Genomic DNA, 26292 nt, shown 5'->3' on the forward strand with positions numbered 1-26292 from the left:
GACCCATTCAGCTGGGAGCGTTTCCCAGCAGGTCCCTTTACATCGAGCACCGCCACCTCCTACGACAGAACCCCGTGATATTTATAACCTGCTCGTTAGAACACATCTCAGCTTTCCAAAAAAGCCACAGAGCGGGTCAGCCGGTGCGGACCTGTCAGCCAGCCTCTGCAGTCTGTGGCAGATGCTTTAGGTATTCAGCTCTCTTCTTGGATGACATTTTAAATCACACAAAGGGATTAAATCAAACTGAAGGTGGGTTCTGTATGCTACGAGCACTCACAAGGGCTATTAATTCGTGTCTTATACCTAACGTGACATCCCAGGACGCTGATTCACAAGAACAGCCCCAGAACTTGAAGGTAATGGTTTATTGGCACAGATACATCAATACTCCCATATTCCTCTCACCCACACATATCAGATGATACCAGATCAGAAGCTTTACGGTGGCGTAAAAAGAGAGGCTTGTGCTTGGCAGTCCAGGCAGCACTAAAAGAGACGTGAATAAAAATTAGGTAACAGGCCCTGGGACATGCAATCTATGCTGCTGTTTTCCCCTTCATTTGCCTTCATGGGATCTGTGTTCACAGGCACCAGCGTACATTTGCTTTGGACTGAAGCTCGGTTCTGTTAAGTAACATGGTGGGGAGAAAACAGCTACAGCTGAAAAAAGGGATGGGCAGGGCAGAGCAGTCTCATTTTATTCCAGAATCGCAGATTAAGCTCCTACTATGTACAAGAAGAATGGCGTTTTGAACTGTGTGAAATAAGGTGGGACTGGGACAATATAGTTGGAGACCCAGGTTTAAAGGGCTGTTTTAGCAGGGTGGAAATTAGGCCTTGAGTAGGCAGTATCAAGTCTATATGTTATAAGTCAGGGGAGGCTATAAGATGGGAATTGGCCATTTGGAATGTCTCCCAGGCCCTCTTTGCAGAGTGAGATACCTATCCAGTTACGGAAGCACAGAATTGTCTAGCTATAAGTGATCTGACACAACCTAGCCCACTAGGACACAAGAGAAACGGCTTGCTCAGACCTCCACACCCAGTGAGAGGGCGAGCTGGGACCTTCCTACCCAACCTCTCACCTTCCTGACAAAAGAAATGTGAGCCCCCAAACTGAAGTGCAGCTCTAGAAGAAAGAACAAAATATGCGTACGAGAAAGGTCTACGTTTTACATCATTAATTTGAAAACTAATATATATACATAATACAAATCGGATGCGTTCCAGTGCTCCCAGCTAATGAGATTCTCCTAGGAACTGGTTCAAAACTGGAAAGGAAATCTGCTGGCCCAGGTGAAGCAGCCTGGTGTCCAAGGGTGAGGCCTCAGCTGCCCTAAATGAGAACCGACGGGTAGAGAAATTCAATTCCCCTCTGAGGCCGAGGTGTGGGTTCTCCCGTGCAGGGCCGACGCCCTCTGGTGGCGACTGCAGGAAGTCCCCGTGACCGAGAGGACGCCGCACGGGAGGCCAAACCGGTAGCAGCTGAGGGCGTATTCCTGACGCATTGACACTGCCTTTGAGGCAAATTCAAGTTTTTCTCAAACTGCTTCCAGTTTACTTCTGGGAAGAGCTTAGGATTCAGAATCAAATTCTTCCTGAAGCTGGGAGGAATCCGGCTTGTAAACGGCGGATCTGCAGTAACCGCAGAATGTCTCAGAAGGCCTCCGGCTGTGCTGGTCAAACGGCACCGTCAGGACAACCATGAGGCCACCTGTCCACCCACAGGGCAGGAGGGAGGGGGACTGGAGGGGAGAGATCACCCAGCTTAAATATCAGAAAAGGAAATAAATATCCTAAACCCAGAGACATGCAATTCTCAGCAACTCTTGTACCATTCATACATGTTTTTAGTCACATAATTTTATTCAAGCAATCACGTCCACTGTTGCCATGACAGCAGAAAAAAAATTTTTTTTAAGCTAGATGGAGAATCATGATAGAAAGGAACAAAAAGGGATCAACTTGCAAGAATTACAGTCTAAAGGCTATGAAATACCCCAATTTGAGGGAAATAAACAAAAGCCACATGATTGTTTTCATGTCTCTAAACTCTTAGTTTATTCTTAAAATGTGGAGACCCATGAACTATCTGGAATGCACCGCTGCTTAAAAACTCCACTCCAAAATGAAGAGAAGAGAGACAAGGAATTTCCCCGGTTTTGAGGGTTTCCACAGACGCTCGACATGAGGTCATTTGTCCCATTTCAACACCCTTGACTGAGAGAGTACAATGATGTCAAAATCCATTATGGTAAACTATTCTTAAAAGGAAGGTTCTGGCCAGCATTCGAGCAGCAGGCACTGGCGAGCTGTCAGAACTTGGGGTCCACCTCCTGCGCCTCGCTTCCTGAGCTGGGTGCGCTTCTCTCCACGTGGAACGGTTCCCAACAGCTAAGCTCTTACCACAGAGAAAGGGCCTGCAAGTCCCTTGAGCACCAAATGGCTGTTCAGCCCGACAGGCAGGCAAAACCTGCTAACATCACCGACAGTCCCCAGCCCAGCAGGGAGAGCTCAGGCCAGCGTCCTCAGCCTTGCTCTTGGGCAAACCCAGGCAAAGGAAAGCCCATCCACGGTTCACAGGGACACGTTCTAAAGCTCCCTTGACCTACTTCCTTTTTTTCTTCCCTCCTCCCTTTTCCATCAGGTTTCCTCCTCCTCCCCCTGAGCCTCCTCCTTCCAGGTCTCGTGTGCTGGCCCTTAGGTCAGTGCAGAAGCATGACTTCCTGAGGACATCCAGGGAGGGCACTGACTGGCCAGCTCTCGGCCTCCCTCTTTGGGCCCTGAAAGCAGCACTTCTGAAGGCTGGTCTCTGAAATGTACATTCTGACGTACAAACCTACAATCGAACCAAGGGGGAAACATATACAGGAAGGAAGCCAGAGTTCCAAAATCAAAATCCAAACGGAAAACCAAGGCTGGGAGAAACTCGGAGACCGGAGAACTATTTCACCTTGTGATGGGCAGCTATTTCACCTGCAAGCTCAATATATATATATTTTTTTACATTTTTTATGTTCACTTCTTGGGAGCAGGGTGGGAAAATACAATTCTTCCCTTAACCTGTCCTTCCAAATTCTCTTCTAACCTCAGAGTTTGGCCCAGGCCACCAATGCACTCAAATTCAATCTCAACTGTCATTGTCACTGCAAACTCAAAGTTCTGATGTGAATAAAATACTGGATGTCAAATTCCTGGGTAACAAGGGAAAGGTGCCACTGCCAGCGTAGGTTCAGTATTTTTTCTCCTTCTCTGTGGTGGAGAACTTTATAACTAAAGATCAATATTAGAACAAGTCAACACAGTAGATCTCTTAGAGCTAAGAAATCGTTTGGCTTTTTCCATTTTCTTTCTTACCAACTGGCGCTTCTGAATCTCTTAAGCAGTAGGTTGTTTCAATAATTACTGAGCACTGTTACATATCGGGTTCCAGGCTCATCCCTGAGGATACGGCACAGCACCAGGAAGCTTGGATGGCTTCACATCCCCCATAAGAACATAAGCGCCATGAGGACCGAGATCTTTGTTTTGCTCACTGCCATATCCCAAGCCCCTCAAACAGAGCTGGCATCCAGAAAGTGCTCAGTAAATATGTGTTGAATGAATGAAATTCAGAACCACCGTGAGCTGAGTGAACCACGACCCCGAGGGGATGCATTTTCTACCTGTTTCTTATCCCCTTCATTCTCACTGCACATGGCCTGGCAGGCAGCACAGCAAGCTCCCTTTAAACCGAATACGTCTCATACATCCTCAGTCGTGTTCGCAGCATGGGTGCCTGGGGGAGCAGGGACATGCCTGTAGCAAGCAACGTACCCAGGCATGCCCAGCCTGCCAGGTTCTAGAGGGTTGTGTGGATAATGAGGATTTCGAGACTTTTGAAAAAACCTTTCAGACAGTTCAGGGAAACCTTGCTGCCCAGGTGCCTTTCCACATGCTCCTCTCTCTCTTTAAAGAGTCTTAAGTCATCCTTCAAGACCCAGGTCAAAGGGCACCTTTGAGAACCTTTTCTGAGCTTCCCCAGGAAGATACGACACTGCCTCCTGGTGCTGCCAAGTTTGTACATTTTTTTTTTAAATTTATTTTTGGCTGCGTTGGGTCTTCGTTGCTGCACGTGGGCTTTCTCTAGTTGGGGCAGGAGGGGGCTACTCTTCGTTGCGGTGCGGTGGCTTCTCTTGTTGCGGAGCATGGGCTCTAGGTGCACGGGCTTCAGTAGCTGTGGCACGTGGGCTCAGTAGTTGTGGCACGCTGGCTCAGTAGTCGTGGCTCGCGGGCTCAGTAGTCGTGGCGCACGGGCTTAGTTGCTCTGCGGCATGTGGCATCTTCCCGGACCAGGGCTCGAACCTGTGTCCCCTGCACTGGCAGGCGGATTCTCAACCACTGCGCCACCAGGGAAGTCCAAGTCCAACCTGTGCTTTTCCTTTTCCTTTGTGTTTATGTCTGCGGTCATCTTGAGAGCACAGGCCCTCTCGTACTCACCTCTTCTTGTCCCAGCTGCCTCACAGAGCCAACCAGGTACCCAGTGACCCTCAGCAAGCTTTCTGCGGGGTGAGGGCCATCTTACATTCTGAAATCCCCTTCCCCATCTCCTGGCTGAAAAGCATGTTTGTGATCACAGAGAGGACAATGGAAGAGATCCTTCTCACACCAGGAGATCCACCCTGTCAGTGTCTGGACACTGTCAGCACTTACAACCCTAGAAAAACACAAAAGTACCATGTATCCCTAGGTCAATTTCTCTTCGTTCTCAGGCTTGGGAATTGCTTCCCCTTCATTTATACAACCCTTAGTATCACCTATGTGGAAGGAGTCTGGAATCGAAACCTGAGCTCCAGATCCGCAAAGTGGGAGAAGAAAAAGACATCCTTCAAGGTACGGAAGGCCACTTCTGGCTGGCTGTCAGGGAGCTGTTTTTCCCAGAATGGATTCCAGCTTCTCCCTCTGTGCACACTCTTTGCCTCCGATCCAGTGACATGCATTTGTGAAGACAGATGGCTTGCTGTAGTCAAGGGCCAGGGATCAAACCCACAACCTTGGCCTCATTAGCAAAGGACTCTCTCTGATCACTGGAGCGAGCCAGCTGCAACCTAGATATAGCAATGGAGGGTGTGACAACCGTGCACGCCGGGACCTGAGCAAGCGGGCGAAGCTTCCGTAAGTCTCATTTCAAACACAATGAGAGTCATACTAGGCTTAACAACATTTTTTTGACCACCCTGGCAACGAGGGCTTCCTCGTGACAAAAGCAGAGCAAACCAGGCATCCTAGTCAGCTGGCCAGGCAGCCACGGCACAGGGAGCAGCTGGGTCCCGGCAGCAGAGACACAGGTGGATGAGGCACAGGGAGCCCTGGGGGGCCCGGCCTGCTCACGCCTGTGACATGCGACAGCCAGACAAACTGTCCTGCCTGTGATGTATGACAGCCGGACAAACTGCTGTAGGGGCTCATACGGAAGGACTACGCACCCTCCTACCCATTCTCTCCCGTCATCCCGACCCCGAGGCTCTGGGGAAACATGGGATACGGAAAGGCCTGCTCCTCTCCCATCCTCCTTCCTTTCAACCTTTGGAAATGAGTCAAAGGATATCAATCCTCATTCAGACAATACACAGCGAGTGTCCACTGTGCACAAAGAGAGGACCCCGGGGATGCGGTGCTGGGCCAGCCAACGAACGTGCTTCCTCCCCCAGACCTGGATCGTAACGAGGCTCAACTTGACCCGAGAGGCCTCACAGCACCTAACGCAGAGCTGGACTCCTCAACCTGACAGCACGTTAAACAAACAAACCAGAGCGCATCTAACATACGAGGCTCGCTCTTCAGAGCATCCACTGGAAATCCATGTACTCATCTAATCTACATCCTCAAACTGAGGCAAAATAGAACGTGGACTCTGGAGTCAGTCTGGGCTCAGACCCAAGCTTTTCCACTTAACTAGTTGTTGACCTTGGGCAAATGCTTGCCTCAGTTTCCTCATCTGTAAAATGGTGAGAACAAATGTACCCACGTCATAGACTGGCTGTAGGAATTAAATGAGTTCATACATGGAGTAAGTGCTTTTTAAGCATTCACCATGATTATCACTATTATCCTCAAAACTCTGCCATTGATCAAAACAGTTTTGGAATTCTGGAATCTACCTTCCAGTCAATGCACAGACATGAAAGTCTGTTTTACTTCTTTGGAGTCATTTAATTTTGAAGGAAAAAAAAAAGATATTCGCCAGTTTGATTCACTCATTCACTCTGCTATTTACTGAAAGCCTACCATGCTCACGATGACAAAAGACACGACTGATGTCAGGTGGAAGAGTGAAAAGCTCTCTCCTGGGGCCCTGTGGTCACTCTCGCAGGAAAGGATGGCGACATCGCCTAGGAGTGCTGGTGTCCATGGGGAAGGGCAGAGAGTCTCCGCCAAAGGCCACCGGGCGAGGGTCAGAGCCCAACAACATGGATGAGGCAGAGGAACCAAGGCTGTTAGCAGTTGAGTCCTTCTTCTTCTGGCTCAGTTAATACGGGTTGGCTCTGAATCAATTTGAGGTTGCTCTGAATCAATCAACAGGGGCCAGTCCAAACTCAAAAACGTGAGCTTGGGTGGCTGAGCCACTAGAGGTAGTTTAGTGGATCAAACCAGTGGTCCAGGCGGTTTAGCCACGAAAGTTCTAGGACAGCCTGATACAAAGCTGACAAGAGAAAAGCTCAGCACCAACATCATTCACTTCCAGAGGGAAGTGTTTGCTCGAGACCAGCCCGAGGTGGAAGACACACACGCATGTAGCATGAGGAGTGCAAGAGAGGCCAGGGCTCCATGGCCTGCCTCCAAGAAGGGACATAGCTTATTACGTGGAACCCTGATACGCACCAGGCCAATCTAATACTCATCTAAAATGTCAGTAATAAAGCAGAAGGAAAACAATCTAGGAGGTAGAACTGGTCTGCTAACAATATGGCTTCAAACATTCATGAATTCTAAGCAGGAGGGTCACATAGTTAGAAGGACTTTTGACCATCCTGTTCATCCAGTCACTTGGGCTGTGGAGAGGGGGAAAGGCAGAGAGGACATCAAGTGGTGGGGGGTGGGGCAGTCCTTCCAGATGGACCACAGTACTTAAGCTGAAGGCTCAATACAAGGATAAGAGGGCAGTGTTCACTTCCATTTCAATAGCAGGAAACAGAACTGCATTTCCAAAACAACCTCTGGGGACAATATTTCAAAAGCTATGGCAAGTGAGAAAAAATCCAAGGGACTCAGTTTAAAAATAATATATATAGGACTTTAGGGATTTCCCTGGTGGCGCAGTGCTTAAGAATCCGCCTGCCAATGCAGGGGACGCGGGTTCAAGCCAGGAAGATCCCACATGCCGTGGAGCAGCTAAGCCCGTGCTCCGCAACTACTGAGCCTGCACTCTAGAGCCCGCGAGCCACAACTACTGAGCCCGTGTGCCACAACTACTGAAGCCCGTGTGCCTAGAGCCTGTGCTCCACAACAAGAGAAGCCACCGCAACAAGAAGCCCGCGCACCGCGATGAAGAGTAGTCCCCAATCGCCACAACTAGACAAAGCCTGCACACAGCAACGAAGACCCAACGCAGCCAAAAATAAAATAATAAAATTAAAAAAATATATATATATAGGACTTTAAATGTCCAGGAGTCACGGGTCCAAATGCCTTCAGGAGCCAAGCAGGCAAGAGATGGGGGTGAGGAGAGCTGAGCAGGGACGGGGAGTGGCAGCAACTCTGAAGGCGGCGCTCAGGCCAGGTCAGCCCGAGGGCCCCATTCAAAACCAGACCAGGCACCCACGGAGGGGAAAGGAGGAGCTGGGCCACGAAGCAGGCACATGAAAGCCTCCGGGATTTTTCTCGGGGAAAACAAAGCAGTATTGCCCCGTTTGAGGCAGCATGGTGAAGCTTGGAATCCTCACAGGTTCTTGTGAGTCAGGCTGGGAAAGACTAGTAAGTTGGGGATAGAAAAGAAGGAAAGGGCAAAGGTTGAGAGTGATCATGAGACGAAGAACAGAGACTGGAATGTGAGACATCTGGAAACAAGGCGAAGGGAAACAGTACCAGACGCTGGGCCTCCACGGGAGGGGTAAGAGCCCGGCAAACAGGCTTCACCTTGTTGTACCTGCCTCCCCATCTGTAAAATGGGACTAATACCTGCTCCTGAGGCCTGGATAAGATGACGCCTGTAAAGCCGCTGGCCCAGCGCTCAAAATCACGTAATCCTCCCATTCCCCACCCTCCCCTAACCCTCGCACCACCCCCCATCTGGTCCTCCGTTCCACACGTAAACTGTTATCGGGTAAAAGCCAAAGACAGCCACTGGTACGTTTGTGTACCTCTGGTTTAGCAGAAAACACTGCAACATCAGAACTGGTTTCCATCATATACTATGGTCAACATTTTTTTCTCAACGGACAAGTATTTATTTAGCATCTTCTGTAATTTTATACACGAAGAAACAAAGGCTCAGAGAGATTATGTAACGTGCCCTTGATCATCACACAGCCCACAGAAGGAAGAGCTGGTATTTGAACCCAGGCCCAGTCTGACTCCAGTGCCCAGAAAAGTTGATGATCCCTGTCATGCAGAAGCCTGCAAACAAGTCTGGAAACTGTGACTAACTCCCATGACACAAAAGCAAAAGCACAACAGGGCAGAAGAGAAGCAAGGAAGGCTGGGAACAGCGAGGGCCAGGCCAAATTCCTACCGGGACACACTTGGCTCTGAGGAAGGGCTGTGATTCATGGCCCCTGCCAGTGGCGGCAGACCACAGAGGGACAGCAGAGCATTTCTGCCGCGTGGGCTAACCCTCACGGCAGAAGGAGAACTCTGAAGTGGGCCAGGATGGACAAAGAGACTAACATGGACAAAAGGATGACAATCTAAAAACGGGTCTGGGGCTTCCCTGGTGGCACAGTGGTTGAGAGTCTGCCTGCCAGTGCAGGGGACACGGGTTTGAGCCCTGGTCTGGGAGGGTCCCACATGCCGTGGAGCAGCTGGGCCCGTGAGCCACAGCTACTGAGCCTGCGCATCTGGAGCTTGTGCTCTGCAACAAGAGAGGCTGCGACAGTGAGAGGCCCGCGCACCGCGATGAAGAGTGGTCCCCACTTGCCACAACTAGAGAAAGCCCTCGCACAGAAGCGAAGACCCAACACTGCAAAAATAAATAAATTAATTAAAAAAAAAAAAACAAAAACGGGTCTGTCCACAGTTCGTTAGGACAAGCTTCTACATCAGAGGCTTCCATCCTATGCCTCACAGAGTGGCCCTTCCCAGTCAGAATTCACATTCAATCACTCAGATGGGGAGCTCAACGGTACCTTTGCACCATCTATAGAGAAAAAGCTTTGCTAAGCACATGAGCAGGGCGAACATGATCTGTGGGGAGAATATTTAATTTGCTCAGCAGAATAAGCTGTTTTCAAGCCCTTCTAAGCCATCCAGAAGAGCGGACATTTACTAATAGACCCCTGACAAGATAATTACAAATGAGTCCTCTCTCTCATGAAGAAAGCCTCCCTAAGACTTTCGGCTGCTGGGAACTTCCCTGGTGGTGCAGTGGTTGGGACTCCACGTTCCCAATGCAAGGGGCCTGGGTTCGATCCCTAGTCAGGGAACCCGTGCATGGATTCCCACATGCATGACGCAGCTAGGAGTTCGCGTGCTGCAACTGAGGAGCTGGTGAGCCTCAACTAAGGAGCCCACGAGCTGCAACTAAGACACAGCGCAGCCAAATAAATAAAATAAATAAATATATATATATATATATATATATATATTTTTTTTTTTTTTTTGCGGTACGTGGGCCTCTCACTGTTGTGGCCTCTCCCGTTGTGGAGCACAGGCTCCAGACACGCAGGCTCAGCGGCCATGGCTCACGGGCCCAGCTGCTCTGCATCATGTGGGATCTTCCCAGACCGGGGCACGAACCTGTGTCCCCTGCATCGGCAGGCAGACTCTCAACCACTGCGCCACCAGGGAAGCCCTGAAAGGGACTTTCAGCTGCTTCAGGACAGAGACGGGGTCTTCCAGGGTAAGACCAGCTGCACACCTGCTAGTCACAGGGCTGCTGTGAGGATCACATGAGGCCACAGTCACTGCTCAGTAAATGTTCGCCATCATCGCCTTCTTCTGAAGTGACTGAGCTGGTCCCACGCCACCCCCAGCCCATTGTTCCAGATGGTTCTCCCACCAACCTAGCGAGCAGACAGGACTCGTTACGCTCAACTGACAGAGAGGGAAACTGAGTCCCAGAGAGGGAGTGGGAGAGGCCCGCCCAACAGCGCTGAGTGGGCAGCGGAGCCAGGACTGGGATCCCCAATGCAGGGATCCTTCCCCTGCCCCTGCTCGGTGTCCTTCTATCCACCCCAACTATTTTTTAAAACTTTTTGTTATATAAAATATAGACAGAGGAAGCCACATAAAACAAATATATCGCTTAAGAAATTATTACAAGGCAAAAACACTTGTAACTATCACCCAAGTTTAAAAAAAAAAAAAAAAAAAAAGGATCGTTGTCACTCACCCCATCCCAGTTAACAGGCCTCTCCATCCAACCAAAGTAACTGCCCCCCTGACTTTTATAGTCATGGCTTCATTCCATTCCTTACGGCTTAATCACTCAAGTATACATCCCTGCACTTGCCCGTTTTTTTTTTTTTTTCTTACTTGATGACTCTTTAAAATCTCTGTTAATCTACAGGTTCCCTTTCTACCTCTTTCTTTTCCTTACAATTTGTCAGTTAAAGAATCTGAACTGCTTGACCTGTAGAGATTCCCATTGGCTGGAAAACCACACAGTCATGCAGTTCGACAGGAAAACCACAGAGTCATGCAGTTTGATATATTCCTCCTTTCCCTATATTTCTTGCATTTGGGAGCTGGATTTTGAGGCTTCACCCATTCAGGTTCAATCCCTTTGCAAGACTTTGCCAGTGGTGTGTTCTTCCATCAGGAGGCACATCGGGTCCAGCTGTCGCTCTTTTTTTGCTGTTAGCTGCCCTTGATGCTTGATGGTTAGATACGCTAATTCACTGGGAGTTACAAAATGGTGACATTCTAATTCTCTCACTGCATTTTCACGTACTGGTTGGAATAATTTTATAGGGAGGTGTTTCCCTTCATCTAATATTTGGTTTTCCAGTTCATATAGTAAATGGAGGAAAAACATTTGATTCTTTCTTTCTGTCTACTTTGTTAGATACTGAATTAGAACTCATGAATTTAAACATATTTGATGAGACTATTGCCATTTTTATCCTTCTTGAAATTCAAATTTTCCCATATATGGCCTGAATTCCATGTTAGAAAACATAGCCCTAGAAATCTTTGATAGTTCTCTTGCTATCTGATATGTAGAAATTTTACAGGTTTGTCTTATTTATTTCCTACCCCAGAACTGAATGAGGTTTTTAAAATTGGAAAATGATACTTCAAGATCACAACCTAGACGCTAGGGACCGTCATTGTTACTGGGTCAGTCACTGAGCCAAACCTCCTCTCCTCTCCTTGTCTCTCTGAAGGACTTATTTAAAGGACCTCCTCTCTCTCTCTCTCTCTCTCACACACACACACACACACACACACACACACACACACAAAAACATATATGTGTATATCTACACACATGCACATACAAATACATACAGACACACACACACACACACAGATACCTAATGATTTCATACTGATATTTCCAATTCAGTCATTCAAATTGAGGACTATACTACAAATAACAAATGCTGGAAAGGGTATGGAGAAAAGGGAACCCTCCTACACTGTTGGTGGGAATGTAAGTTGGTACAGCCACTATGGAGAACAGGTGGAGGTTCCTCAGAAAACTAAAAATAGAATTACCATATGATCCAGCAACCCCACTCCTGAGCATATACTGGGACAAAACTATAATTCAAAAAGATACATGCACCCCTATGTTCACAGCAGCACTATTTCACAATAGCCAAGTCATGGAAAAAACTTAAATGTCCATCGATAGACAGATGGATAAAGAAGATGTGGTACATATATATACAATGGAATACTACTCAGCTATAAAAAAGAATGAAATAATGCCATTTACAGTAACATGGATGCAACTAGAGATTATGATACTAAGTGAAGTAAGTCAGAAAAAGATATACCATATGATATCACTTATATGTGGAATCTAAAATATGGCACAATTATAAAGCAATTATACTCCAATAAAAAAAATAAAATAAGGCACAAATGAACCTGTCTACAAAACAGAAACAGACTCACAGACACAGAGAACAGACTTGTGGTTGCCATGGGGGAGAGGGGTAGGGGAGGACAGGACTGGGAGTGTGGGATTAGCAGATGTAAACTATTATACATAGGATGGATAAACAACAAGGTCCTCCAGTACAGCATAAGGAACTATATTCAATATCCTGTGATAAACCATAATGGAAAAGAATATTAAAAAAAAGAATGTCTATATGCGTATAACTGAGTCACTTTGCTATACAGCAGAGATGGGCACAACATTGTAAATCAACTATACTTTTAAAAAATTAAATTAGAAAAAAACAAATTTAGGACTACAGAGTTTTTCCTTGATTCCTTCTATCTTAAATCTATTTTGCCTTTCTCCCACACCAAGAATCCTGGTTCTCAAGGACATGGGGGATAACAGAATTAGAACATTCCATGACTATTAAGCTACTCTATTTTGTGTTACACAAAAAAATTTCACAATATCAAATCATATCACCATCATTATGATTACTGAAAAGCTAAAAAACTTATTTTCTGCATATGCTATCAGCATTCTCCTTCCATTTTTTAGTTTATGGTTGTACTATATGTTATGAGACAATCAAAGAAATAGGGAAGCATGACCTATACTTAAAAAAAAAAAAGAGTAGTCAATATAAACTCACTCTGAGTGAGCCTACGTGTTGGATTTACCAAAGACTTCAAAGTACCTATTATAAGTATGATCAAAGAATTAATAGAAACTATGTTTAAAGATTAAAAGAAAATAGCAAGTCAGCAAATAGAGACTCTCAATAGAGAAATAGAAACTATAGAAATTAACCAAGTGGGGATTTTAGAGTTAAAAAGTATAACTAAAATGAAAAATTCCCTAAATGGGCTCAACAGCAGCTTTGAGATAGCAAAAAAAATCACTGAACTTAAGATAAATGAATAAAAATCATCCAATCCAAAGAACAGAGAAAAAAAAAAGGCTGAAGAAAAACAGAGACACATAACAATAAAACTGCTGAAAAACAAAGAAAAACAAATCTTGAAAGTAACAAAAGAAAAATAATTAATCACATAGAGGGGAATAACAGTTAAGATTAATAGTGACTTCTCATCAAACATAGTGGAAGATATACTCAAAGTGATGAGAGAAAAAAAAAATCACCAAGAATTCTGCATGGCATAAAATTGTCACTCAAAAATGATGGCAAGGGCTTCCCTGGTGGCGCAGTGGTTGAGAGTCCGCCTGCTGATGCAGGGGACATGGGTTCGTGCCCTGGTCTGGGAAGATCCCACATGCCACGGAGCGGCTGGGCCCGTGAGCCATGGCCGCTGAGCCTGCGCGTCCGGAGCCTGTGCTCCACAATGGGAGAGGCCACAACAGTGAGAGGCCCGTGTACTGGAAAAAAAAAAAAACGATGGCAAAATAAAGACATGCCCAGATAAACAAAAAGTGCGAGAATTCATATCTAGCAGACATGCCCAATACAAAATTTTAAAGGAAGTCCCTCAGACTACAAGGAAATGACAACAGAGGGTAATTTGAAACCACAGGAGTAAATTAGTAAGAGTACTAGAAATGTAAATATGTGTTTAAATATAAAATATTGCTTAAATATATTTTTAAATCTTTTCTTCTTTTAATTTATATTAAAAAATAGGATTGTATGAGGAAATAATTATTATATCACACTGTTGTGTTTATAACATATAGAGACATTAGTAGCAAAAGGAGGGAGGAAATAAAGCTATATTAGAGCCAACCTGCATATTTTACTGAAATAGATTGATAATTTAAGATACGTTTTATAATTCATAGAGGAACCACCATAGAAATTTTCAAAAAATACAGGTAAAAAATCAACAGAGGAATTAAAATGTCATGCTGAAAGGTATGTTTAACACAAAAGAGGGCTATAGGGAGGAACAAAGAATAAAAAAGACATGAGACATACAGAAAACAAAGAGCAAAATGGCAGATGTAGATCTAATCATATCAGTAGTTACATTACATGTGAATGAGTTAAATATTCCAATCAAAAGGCAATTTTTTTATACTGGATAAAAAAAGCAAGCTCCAACTATCCATTATCTGCAAGAGATATATAAGAGAGGTGCTTTAATTCAAAGACACAAATAGGTTGAAAGCAAAAGGATGAAAAAGATACACTATGTAAACAGTAAACACAAGATGGCTGGAGTGGCTATATTAATATCAGATAAGACAGACATTAAGTGAAGAAATATTACTAGAGACAAACAGGTATCTATGAAAAACCTATGGCTAACATCTTACTTAATGGTGAAAGACTGCACGCTTTCTCCCTAAGATCGGGCAGGAGTAAGATAAAGAGGTCTGCTCTCACCACTTCTATTCAACATTGTACTGAAGGTTCGGGACAGTGCAATAAGGTGACAGTAGAAATAAAAGACATACAGTTTGGAAAGGAGGAAGTAAAACTGTTTTTATTCACAGATGACACGATCCCATATGTAAAAATCCTAAGTAATCTATCTATTAAAAATTATAAGAACTAGTTAACAAGTTCAGTAAGGTTGCAAGATACAGCATCTATATATAAAAATCAATAGTATATATATATATATATATATATATATATATATAAGAGCAAAGAATAATCTGAAAATAAAATTTAAAAAACAATTTCATTCACAATAACATAAAATGAATAAACTATTTAGGAACAAATTTAACAAAAAATTCAAAACCTGTGTAATAAAAACTGCAAAAAAATTTGAGAGAAATTAAAGAAGATCTACATAAAAGAAGAGACAATGGATTGGAAGATTCACTATTGTTAATGTGGCAATTCTCCCTAAATTGATCTAGAGATTCACTGCCATCCCTATCCAAATCCTGGCAGGCTTTTCTTTTCTTTTTTTTTTTTTTTTGTAGAAATTGACAAGCTGAGTCTAAAATTCATATGGAAATATCAAAGACTGAGAATAGCCAAAATAATTTTGAAAAAGAACAAAATTAGGGGACTTACATTACCTAATTTCAAAACTTGCAATACAGCTACATATTCAAGACAGTGTGCTATTGGCTTAAGAATAGACATATAAATCAATGACACAAAATAGGACTCCAGAAATAAACCTTTATATTTATACTCAATTAATTAATTCTTTTGCTAAAGTGTCAAGACAATTTAATGGGAAAAGAGTTGACTTTTCAACAAATGGTGCTTAGACAACTGGATATCTAAATGCAAAAAAAAAAAATTAACTTAGATTCTTACGTCACACCATACACAAATATTAACTCAAAATAGATTAGAGACTTACATGTAAAAGCTAAAACTATAAAACTTCTGTAATAAAACACAGGAGAAAAACTTTGTGGTCTTAGATTGGGCCAAAATTTCTTAGCTATGACACCAAAAGGACGATCCATAAAAAGAAAAATTGGTTAAGTTGGACTTCATCAAAATGAACTTTTCCTCTCTGAATGACATAATTTAAAAAAATGAATACCTGCCGTAGACTGGCAGAAAATATCTGCAAATTATATATCTGATAAAGGACTTGTATCCAGAATATATAAGGAACTCTTACAGCTTGATAATAAGAAGACAATCCAATTGAAAACAGGGCAAAAGATTTGAAGACGTTTCACCAAAGAAGATATAAGAATAGCTAATAGGCACATGCAAAACAGCTGAACATCATTAATCATTAGGGAAATGCAAATTAAAATCACGAGATACCACTACAAACCCACCAGACTGGCTTTAATTTCAAAACTGCCAACACTAAATGTTGACGAGAATGGAAAGAAGCTGGAACTCTCATACACTGCTGCTAGAAAGGTAAAATGGTCCAGTCACTCAGGAAAACAGCTTGGCAGTTTCTTAAAAGTTAAACATAAACTTATGACCCATCAATTCCACTCTGATGAATCTATCTAAGGAAAATGAAAACATATGTCTACAGAAAGATATGTCCATGAGTGATCATAGCAGCATTATTCATAATAGCCCCAAAGTGGAAATGATCCAAATGTTCATCAATTGGTAAACAGATAAACAATGGAAAAACTATTTAGCAATACAAAGGAGTGATTACTGATATATTCAACAACGTGGGTAAACCTCAAACACATTATCCTAAGAGAAAGAAGCAAGACACAAAGGACTACATATTCTATGATCCCATTTATGTGACATTTCTGGAAAAGGCAAATCTATAGGGAAGATAAGTGGTTGTCTGGAGCTGGGGGTAGGAGTGGGGACTGATTACAAATAGGCATGAAGAACTTCTAGGGTGATGGAATGTTCTAAAGCTGAATTGTGCCAATGACTGCAATGCTTGCGTAAGTTTATTTAAAACAATTGAACTGTATATTTACAACAGGTGAATTTTTGATATATAAATTATACCTGAATAAAGCCGCTAAAAAATAATAGTAGCATCTTGTTTTATGATAATTCCTGGCTACCTCCCCGGCCTTCACTTTTATCTCTACCTGATCGTTCTTTTGTCTCTTGTGTCACTTGGTCAGTTTTCATTCCACTTTCATCATTCTCCTCATGGTGGGGTCCAGTCCCAGCAAAAAGCCCTAGTGGGTTGGTTTCAAGTCTTCACAAGGGTCAGACTGCTCCAGTCCCTTAGACCTTACTTGGCAAAACCCTCTCATTTTCAGCAGCTAATCTCAAATTGGCCAGACAAGCTTTCCAGTAGTCTTGATGGCTATTTTCGGGTCTCCTGTCCTCAGGCCCCTCGGATCTCCCATTGCTTCCTTCTGCTTTCTCCCACACAAATGCAAATAACATGCTTGTCTCTAGCTGCTGGTAGCCTGTCCCCATTAGCTTGTACTTTGGTGTTCGTGAGTACACCTTGTCATCTAGTTTCACTGTAAATGTTGCGCATGGGTTTTTGGTTTTGCTGTCTGGTTACTGTGTCTTTTTAAATGACAGGATATGAGAAGATCCCAAAACTATACTGCCACTGCTGTTATCATCTTCCCAGACTTCTCAGCTGCTGATTCTTACCTTTTCTTCTAAGGAGCTGACAAACCCTTCACTCTGCAGAGTTTTATTAATTTATTTATCAAACTTACCATGTGCCAGACACTGTCCAAACACACCATAATTACTAACGCACTTAATCTGCCTAACAACACTATGAAGCAGGTACTATTATTATCCCCAGTTTACAAATGAGGAAAGTGAAACACAGAGAGGTTAAGTAACTTGCCAAGGTCACCGCGCTTGTAAGGGGGAGGAGTCAAACCCAGGCAGGTGGATCCAGAGTCAATGCTTTTTAACTACCAGACAATGCTGCCTGCCAAGAGTGCATAAAGTGTATCTGGCCTGGTAGCTCTAGCATTCAACCATGACTGCCATCCCTGCTCCCTCCCCCAGGCCTCCCTGAGATGGGGAAATCCTACCCCTCCCTCAAAGGCCAAGTTCAAATGTCAGTTCTTCTAATGAACTTGATGAAGGCACCCAGGCAAGTGCTTCTTCCTCCTTCCTCCTCTCCCTCTCCTTCTCCCCACCAGCCCATCTTTTCTTTATAGTGCTTTTCACCAGGTGTTATAATTATTTGTTGACATCCTTGTCTTCCCCATGAGCTCAGAGAACATTTTTTATTCATCTCATGTCCCAGAGCTTATCCTAGTGACTGGTGCCCAGCAGGCTCTCAATAAACATACATGGAATTGAGAAGGCAATAGCTTCTTTTTTTTAACTAGCTCAAAACGTACTTGAAAGCAGTATAATTGCATCTTTAAAAAAATCTGTAATTCAGAGGTTTTACCAAGTCTGGCTAATGAGTTTTTCTGAGTATTCTTCAGAAGAAACACAACAGCAGATTCTTCCTGGTATTTTAACTGCTTGTTTCCAACATGCAGAGATTGCTGCTTCTGATGCTAATTTGCCAGGGAGATTCAAAGGAGAACTAGCTCCCATACCCATCAACCAAGCACCTGCCAGCAAAGAAAAGATACAGAAGGAAGAGCTAGCTGAAAAAAAAGGTACAGTATGTCTGTGCCAAGCCTAGAGAATCACCACCAAAGTCACCTGTGAATAAAAAGTAAAAATCAAACCTCAAGTAGAGAGGAAGGTGGAAAAACCAAATGTCAATTGAAAAAAACAATTCATTAATTTTTAAAAATCTTACAATTTAATGCAAGATTTTGCTATGAGAACATACAATCATATTGTAGATATCCTTATTGGTGTACAGATCTATGGCAGACATTGCTATACAAATATAAAGGCAGGTGTTTGTAAGAAAATTTATGGCCCCTCTCACTTTCAATAGAAGGTTCTAGCATTTCCTAAGAAAAGTCATAAATTTTCCAAAGATGTCTCAGTCATTTTCTGGGCTTTAACTCAACCTCTCCGCAACTCTCTCTAAGAGCTGACTAAAAATACCTCTGCAAAAAATAAAAAAGAATGGAGAGAAAAATGATGACTTAAAAAGAAATAGGTAGGAAATATCCCTTGAAATGAGCTGGGGCCTCCACCCCCTGCACCCTGCCCTCATATAAAATATTAACGCATTTGACACCTAAACCAGGGAAGGGAAAGAACAGGTTGATGAGCTTTGCTCTGGCCAAGAACAGGAATGCTGCATGCCTTGCCAACACCCTCCTGCCCATCCAGCCCGCTTCCCGGGCAGATACATCTGGACCGGCTCTGTGGCACAGACGTCACTAAATTACTGAGAAAGCTTTCCACAGTCTGACAGGCTCAGAGAGGGTAAAATCTGGCTTCCTTCCTCCCCAGACGGGACGTGAATTCCTCCTTCCCAACACACGTGTGTCATTTCAATGGCCTGCCCTTGAGGGGCTGCCTACAAAGGCCATACTTAAACGGGCTCTCATGCTTCTGTGTCCAACTTCAGCCTGTGAGGTTTTAACTCAAAGAGCTACATACTTGAAAAAAAATGTGGGTCTGGGAGGCTCTGGGAGCAAATGTTCTCAACACTAAACCGTGGAAAATGATAATTCTCTTTCCTGCTGTGGGAACGCTAGAATCCCATCCAGATGTGTACATGCCAGGCTTAAGTAAGGAGGGCCACAAGCACCAATTTTCCACCAAGCTAGGAGTTTCTCAGAAAAGAAAGAGTCTATCAGGCCTGCTCGGGGTGGGGTGTCTTATAATAAAGCCACCATTATGGGAAACAGCCTCCAGTCTCAGAGATAAGGCAGACAGCAGAAGTCCCTAGGACCGTCCCAGAAAACGTATTCTCTCTTACTGAGGTCAAGGAAACCACTTGATACCTGGCCCCCTTCACCCTCTTCCAACAGAAGGACATCATCTGCGGGAAGAGCTGGACGGTCAGGGCACATCTCCCCCTAAACAGCAACAGGAGCGGTCATTTCCATGAGGCCCGTCTAGAATGTCTGTTTCTTCCTTACGTCCCGGCACCTAGCCCAGTGCTTGCACACTTACCTCTCAGTACATACATGCTGCATGAACTAATTTTAAAGAAAACACACAACTGTCAGGCATCTGTGAGCCACAGCCGTCTCAGCTGAATGTGAGAAGTTCATTCACTCACTCACCCATTCATTCACGTACAACTGTATACCAGATACTCTCAAGGTACAGATCCCTCCCCAAACCAAATAGATAAAAATTCCTGGAACTTATATTCCAGTGATGGGAGACAGACAATAAACAGATTAGATGAGGGAAAAAAAAACACAATGTGGGCAAAGGGTTAGCAAATTCCTTTCCTCTCCTGCTTGAGAATCTGACCTTAGGTTAACTTTCTAGTTCTGTTTCCCTGGAAACCTAATAAAGCTAGAATGTCAATTATGTTATGAGGCAACATTGCTTATATTAAAAATGACCTTTGACTGGTAACTTGCATCTGGACTGGAAGGAACTATAAATATCTGAAGGGGACAACACCGCTGTGGGCTTCCTTGAATGGGATGACTTACAACGGAGCATATCCCTCAGGGAGACGTTAAGCCAGGGCAGACCCCATCCCTACTCCACGTGAAGCTCATTCTCTAGCACGTGAGCTGTCACTTGATGAGGGAGGGGCAAAGAAGACAGCTCCCGGGTGGCCAGATGGACTGCCAAGGGCACAGTTCACATAGGAGAGAAACCCTTGACACTGCCTGGCAGGCAACTTACAGTTCTGTTCCAGATATGTCTCCATAGATGGCCAAGTGTGGCCAGTGAAAGCCCTGTGGGTCGGAATGCTTGACTGAACCTAAGAAGATCCCTGGTAAGCCCTGTTCGTAGTACATTTGATGCCCGTTAAATACTGAGAAACACAAAGCAGAGAAAAAGGATGGGTTGGTTGGACCAGATGCCTCTGATGCCTATTTAGGATCCTTTCAGGTCTAACCAACACGAGTGCCCTTCCCATTGCACCTTGCCGTTGTGAGTTAGCTCCTCTTCACTGATTCATCCTCAGGCTCTGCTCAGCCACTTGCTCGGGAAACCTCCCCTAACCACCAGCTCCAGGTCAACTGCATTTTCAAATGGCCTCTCACAGAAATGGGTACCTTGCCGCCTGAGCACCATCTCGGGGTGTAGTTATACACCCAGGAATATAAGGACCTGGTTTCTCTCTGAAAGCAAGAAGCACGTCTGGCTGCTCACCATTTCACCCTCAGCACCTGGAGAACATCTGGCAGGAGTAGCAGCTGAATAAACACTGGCAGAACAAGTGAATGTTGTAACAAATCAGCTGAAACTAAACAGAGTTGGGCAGTAGTCCTCACACCACACTGTTATGTTCCTGCTGTGTAGGTTCACTGATGATACTCCTGTCCAGAGCCGGCCTGCAAATATCGCCCTCTATAGCAGAAAATTCCAGGGTCAATCTCCAGTCGTATCAAGAGTTATTGGGAAATATCAGAAAAATAAAGTAAATTTTGATTTTTTAGCCACAACTGTTATATAACCATCTCTTTTGGGGAAAACTTGCAAAGTGAAAGGCTAAATTTAAAGAGATAGTATTGCCTTCTTCTCCTTTCCTAAGGTGTAAGCCTACTTGTAGTTATTTATTTTCCTGTTGGACTAGAAAACCCACTGGGATCATTTGCTGTCTCAACCCTAGCTCCGAGCACATAAATGTTTGAAGGATGAACAAATTAAGTGAATGAATAACAAAGAACCTCCCCCTTCCCCCCTGCCTCCATTAAAATAGAAAATCACTATCCCGGACAAACCCAAGGTGAAAAATTGGAATAATCTCCTGTACCAGTTCATCTTTCAGGGAATTCCAATTCTGAATGGAGGCTGAAGGAGGCAGCCTACAGCTGGGAGAAACCGTCCGGAAAGGGGCCTTTGTGAGATGCATGTAACTGCCAATTAGTTCACCGGTCCCCTCCCCATGCCCCATGCTCCCACCCTACCCCGCCTTGTACTTTGGAAGCCTCAAATGGCCTATCCCGTTCTTCTGCTGAAGCCAGGACAGGCCAACATGGATGCACCCACTTTGCTGAACGCTGATAACGCTTTGATGGCGCAGGCCTCGAACACGCCGTGGGTGCTAGCGCTTAGGCAGTGCATTGAAAGCAACTACCCGTCCCCCATAATTCATTCCCCGAAATTTATCACGGAAAGTGGTCCTGGAATTTCATAATTAAAACTGACAAAGACTCCTTTGTTTTCATACTAAAGTTTTGATGGCATTAAGGGATGCGCCAGACCTAGTCTACACTGAAACAAAACAGAGAAGACTTGGCTGACGCTTTTTATTACATAAACAATTACAACTAGACTGGCTTTAAAAGTCCTTATTTTCTGAGTCTAATGTATTCCTTGCGGCTCTGCTGCCCAGAGCTCCATCTTCAAGAAGAGAGCACTAACTGGACGTGGTCAGTCTGTGCGAGTGCTGAGAAAACTGGGCTGGGTGTCAGCAGGGGGAGGCACAGGCCACCAACTAGCTGCTTGACCCTGAATAAATCACACTGCCTTGTTTAATTCTTTTTTTTTTCTTTTCTTTTCTTTTTTTTTCTTAGCAGTTTTAGGTTTACAACAAAATTGAGAGGAAGGTACAGAAATTTCCCAAAGTCCACAGTTCACCTTAGGGTTCACTCTAAGGAAGTAAATAGTGTTGCACATTCCATGGGTTTGGACAAAAGTATAATGACACCTATCCATCATTATAATGGCATACAAAGTATTTTCACTGCTCTAAAAAACCTATATGTTGTGTATTCATCTCCCCTCTCTCCCAAACTCCTGGCAACCACTGATCTTTTTATTGTCTCCATTGTTTGGTCTTTTCTAGAATAGCATATAAATGGGATCTTTTTTTTTCTTGAAAAGAGAGGTTCAAACCCTTTAAGTCTATAAGACCACTCATGGCCCACCACAGGCTCTAGGCGGCAAACTCCCTCACTAAATACCGTGGCTTTTCTTCCAATACTGAGTCCTGTCCCACTGGTCCCACGCAGCGGCCACCTGGAGGTGCAGGAGGACATGTGTAGGGTATTTGTTCATAGGAAGGCTACAAGTTTTGTGTCCCTTGTCACAATGAACCCAGATGCCTGTCAGATGTGTTATAAACAGAGGAGCCATTTCTTCAGGCTCCTGCTCTGAGCACACTCCAGCACTGCCTTGTTTACTGACTGTCTCCCTGAGCAAAATGTAAACCCCATCGAGGCAGTGACTGGGTCTGACCTGTTCACTTAGAACAGTGTTTGGCACTAGTAAATAACCTCCTGAGGTTCTTGACAAATATTTATTAAATGATCATTGAATGTGATTTCTCTGGATCTCAGAGTCCTCAGCTACAAAGGGCAGTGATTTTTAAAAATATGCTCTAACCATTTGGACTCCAGGATTTTCAGATTCTATACCCGACCTTCAGCTCAACTATTATGAAAATTTTCCTTATTACTGAAATGACTCATGGGAAGTGCTTAGCACAGTTCGCTAGGTTAACCCAAAGTCTTCCAGACACAGGACTGCTTGAATGACAAGTGGCATCACCGAGGTGGTCCTGGCTGGCCAGGCTGCAGGACTCACACTGGTCCATAAACTTCCCTCTTGAAGCTGTTGCGAATAAAGGAAGTAGCCCACTTACAAGGACTCCCCCCCACACTCCCTCCATCACCCCATCTTCCTCTCAGTCCAATACATACATGGTTCTTGCTGAGATCGGAACGTAGCCTATGGCCGAAAACCAAGTAAAATGAACCAAGTCCGACTGATATGGTGGGCATGATTCTGCTGGCACTAGACTCCTGCCAAATGAACTACCCTAGTCTTGGCCCTTCCTGATACCCCATCCTTCTCCACACCTGAAGAATTAATTCCCTGCCTCTTAGCCTGGTTTTCAGTCTTCCACCATCTCTCCACCATCCATCCTTCCAGCAAGAACCCTAACTTGGAAAAGGAAATGGGAACGGAAATAACATTTATTTAAAGTGACCCACATCTGAGGCCACCACTTCATTCGTGCCGCTCTTTCCCCAATCTAGCTTGTGCTCTGACCATCCACCAAAAGTCCTTTCAAGGTCACAAGGCTTTCCATATTATCAAATCCAGTGCTTTGGTATTTACCCTTATTAACATCTCAGCATCATCAGGTGAGCCCTTCCTCCTCTTCAGGCACCTTAGGCTTCTACGAGAATACACCCTCATGGTCCCTCGGACCTCGGGCAGCTCCTCCATGGGCTCCTCCTCCTTGGCCCAACTCCAATTCTTGCAGGTTTCCTGCTGGGTCCTGGGCTTTGCTTCTCTCTTTACAGTCTGTCCCTCTCAGATCTCATCCAGTCCACGGCTTTAAATATAATCAACATGCTGAGACTCCCAACTTATAACTCAAGGTTCAACCTCCCCTGTGCTCATCTGTCCTCCTAGTCGACACTGCCACTTGGAAATCTCACAGGCTCTCAAACGATACACATCCAAGGCTAATCTCTGACTTTCCCTTTTCTGAATCTGGTCCTCTCCTTGTCCCCACTCCATCTAACCAGCTGCTCCGACTGCAACTGGGGAGTCATTCCTGATTCCTCTGTTCCCCTTCCCGCTCCCCCCCAAATCCAGTTCATCAGCTAGTCCCCACACCAGTTGGGATCACACATCAACCAACAGCAGTTCTACCATACATCTCCAATCCATCCGCTTCTCTTGGTCCCTGCTACCACTGCCAACTTTTTTTTTTTGCGGTACGCAGGCCTCTCACTGTTGTGGCCTCTCCTGTTGCGGAGCACGGGCTCCAGACGCGCAGGCTCAGCGGCCATGGCTCACGGGCCCAGCCGCTCCGCGGCATGTGGGATCCTCCCGGACCGGGGCACGAACCCGTGTCCCCTGCATCGGCAGGCGGACTCTCAACCACTGCGCCACCAGGGAAGCCCCACTGTCATCTTTGAGATGAGCATCTAATGCCTTGCCCACCACTGTCACCTCGCCTTTGTTTTGGTGACTTGGGGATTTCTCTTTGGACGATCACTACTCTCCACTGTATGCCACCAGAGTCGATCTGCCTTTTCAGGGTAAAAAGCCAAACCAGGAGAGTCTGTGACTCTCCCCCTTCCAACTCTGCTGCGGCCACACTGGGCTCTTTTCAGGTTCCTAAACACGTCACACTTTCCTGGGTCAAGACCTTACACGTGGTGGGCCCTCTGCTTGCACCACTCTTTCTCCTGCTTGTGGCATGCTTACTTCCTTCTCATCCTTCAAGTCTTGGTCTCGTGTCACTTCCTCAGGAGGCCTGGCCTGACCACCCTACCTAAGCAGGTGCCCTCCGTTATTTGCTGCACCCATTCGTTTCCTAGCATTTATTATGATTTGTAATTATAAACATTGGTTTACTTGTTTATTATCTTCTCCCTCACTAGACTGTATCCTCCCTGAGAACCCGGACTATGTGTCTTATATTCACCAATTCAGTACCAAGCACAGTACCGGCACATAACAGAACTATGTTGGATAACTGACCAAACCTACTGCATGCCAGGTCCTGTGCTGGGAGGTTTATATAGAAGCGCATACATTACTGTATAAACCTCTGCTCCAACCAGAGTGGTCTCCTCATACCCTGCAGAATATATACAATACTGAGTAGAGTTCTAACCCCATGTTTCTACCAACTAGTTGGAAAGTACCCCTGACTCTCCCAAATCTGTGCACCTACATCATTTCAATCCCACTTCTCCAAAGCTTTACTCCCCTTCCCGAATCTTCAGCCGTCTCAACAGGCAGCCTCCTTATTTGGTTTTCTGGCAACCTGGACTTCCCCTGTCACACATGTACAGACTATCCTGAGACTGCTTCTTTTAGTTAATTCCCTGAGATGAAGTTCTAGGAGGTCAGGGACTTCGTTGTTCTTTTCCGCATTAAAGCCCCAGTGCTAGGACAGGGCCTGGCTCCTATGCAATTAGTCCTCATTAAATGAATGAATAAATACTTTACTGAATGAATGAATGGGCCTGGAAACCTCAGCTCAGTTAAAGTGATTATTAGGTGTTCTTGCATTGTTTACTCTTTTATACAACCATACTGTCGCCTATAAAGTTACTTATTTTCACACCTTACCCTTTTTCTTTTCTCCTACTATCTCCCACAGTGCAGGCCCATCTCTTTATACTCTCTGAATCTCTCGAGAAATGTCAAGTACAAAAAGCTGATACATACGAAATGCTTACTGGAAATGTGTCTGAATTTTCTCATGTTCCTTGCATTTGACTCCTAATGTAAAAAGCAGGGGGCAGTTGAAAAAAGCAACCACTTCTATCACCTCCAGAAGGAAGACGTACTGAAGGCAAGAATGCAGAGGACAAGGCCAAGTCGCTCCAGTGCCTGGGGAGGCCAGTGCATCGAGCCAAGCCCCCTCGCTTCCTGGCCAGCACCCTCCCCCTCCCTCCCACCCCCAACAGGGCCTGTGGGAGCCTGTCTGCTGCTACTGTTTCTCTGAGGCCATAAACCCAGGAACCTCAGCAGCCCATGGGACACCTCAGGCCTCATGGCCCTTCTAATTCCAAGCTACACTGAGCAGGGCTGAACAGTTGCAAAGGTCAACAAGATGACTGGGGAAGTTTAAAAACTTTTAAAAGTCAATGCGTAGTGGTAATTAGAGGTCTATTTAAAGCCAACGCATAGCGGT

The 26292-nt window shown here is 44.8% G+C and overlaps 1 protein-coding gene across 5 annotated transcripts in view; it reads right to left on the reverse strand.

Moving 5' to 3' along the window:
* The window catches only part of TTC7B (tetratricopeptide repeat domain 7B), a 239873-nt gene that overhangs the window by 135441 nt on the left and 78140 nt on the right, over positions 1–26292 (reverse strand). The window lies entirely within an intron of this gene.

This window comes from Mesoplodon mirus, assembly GCF_964341445.2.
Source record: "Mesoplodon mirus genome assembly, chromosome: 4".
Taxonomy (NCBI): domain Eukaryota; kingdom Metazoa; phylum Chordata; class Mammalia; order Artiodactyla; family Ziphiidae; genus Mesoplodon; species Mesoplodon mirus.